Below are 1,552 nucleotides of genomic sequence, written 5' to 3'. Positions count from 1 at the left end.
TGTTCCGTTCATGATATTCATCAATTTTAATTTCTAAACATTAGTTATTATTAATCATATATATTCACACTAAGCTAGAATTAATATTTATTCTCCCTAGCCCCTCTCTATATTATAGTGAATAATATAATATAATATAATATTCCTTTTATCGTTCCTTATCTGATTAGGAGTATATATATATATATATATATATATTTAACAATAGCCACCGCCTCCCTGCAACAAGTATATACACTTCGTTCCACTTTCCCATTCTCAATCATCATACCAACCCAATCATTGATTTCAGATCAGACCTACAATCCCTGCGCCATTTTCTCTATATACATATGGCTTCTCATATATACACTACAGCTTTATCGTGTTTGCTTCTACTGCTGCTCTCCTCCTTCTCGCAATGCCAAGCGCAGCAGCAGCAGCTATCCCCTACATTTTACGACAACACATGCCCTAATGCTCTAAACATCATTCGCGATGCCGTAAGGCAAGCCGTGTCCCGTGAGCGTCGCATGGCCGCTTCCTTGATTCGTCTCCATTTCCACGACTGCTTTGTTCAGGGTTGCGACGCTTCCATCTTACTGGACGAGTCACCAACCATTAAGAGCGAAAGACGGCGTTGCCAACCATGCCTCTGCCAGGGGTTACGACGTGATAGAGGCTGCCAAGCGCGAGCTAGAGAAAGCTTGTCCTGGTATTGTATCTTGTGCTGATGTATTGTCGGTGGCTGCACGTGATGCCACTGTTGCTGCGGGAGGTCCGTCTTGGACAGTGAAGCTGGGAAGAAGAGATTCAACCACAGCTAGTCGTAACATAGATCTCCCCAGCCCTTTCGCAAATTTGGATACACTTATATCCAGCTTCGCTACAAAGGCCTTAACACAAGAGACATGGTTGCCTTGTCTGGTGCACACACTCTCGGCCAAGCTCAATGCTTCCTATTTCGCGATAGAATTTACGGCAACCGTACTGACATTGATGCCGGTTTTGCTAGCACTAGAAGACGCAAATGTCCAAAGGACACCGGAAATGGGAATTTGGCACCCCTTGATTTAGTGACCCCAAATTCCTTTGATAACAACTACTATAAGAACTTATTGCAAAAGAAAGGTCTGCTTCAATCGGATCAAGTTCTATTCAGCGGTGGAGCAACTGACAGTATTGTTTCAGAGTACGCCAGGAGCTCTCGGGCATTCCAAGAAGATTTTGCATCAGCCATGATTAAAATGTCTGAAATTCAGCCGCACACGGGTCAAAATGGAATCATTAGAAAAGTCTGCGGTGCTTTGAACTAGCTAGCTTCAATAATTCATAACCATTTCTTCAATTTAGTTTTTCCTCTCCTACAATTTAATTAATTGTATTTCTTTTCTTCATTACTGTACTCATGATCTGTTTTACAAAATTGCATGTAATAATAAATTTCTTGTACTTTTCATTATATACCTACAACTAACGCAACATGCACTGTTTCTTTTATTGAACATTATATTCAAATTCCAACTAATTCAAGGTTACGTTACTTATTCTCAACAAAGTTACATTAAAAGCA

General features: G+C 40.5%; 1 pseudogene; it reads left to right on the top strand.

The window, feature by feature from the left end:
* Positions 1 to 332: 332 nt before the first annotated feature.
* Positions 333 to 1,295, top strand: LOC109183556 (annotated as a pseudogene).
* The last annotated feature ends 257 nt before the right edge of the window (positions 1,296 to 1,552 follow it).

Source organism: Ipomoea nil, unplaced genomic scaffold, assembly GCF_001879475.1.
Source record: "Ipomoea nil cultivar Tokyo-kokei standard unplaced genomic scaffold, Asagao_1.1 scaffold1133, whole genome shotgun sequence".
NCBI lineage: Eukaryota > Viridiplantae > Streptophyta > Magnoliopsida > Solanales > Convolvulaceae > Ipomoea > Ipomoea nil.
This window is presented reverse-complemented; position numbering and strand designations above follow the sequence as displayed.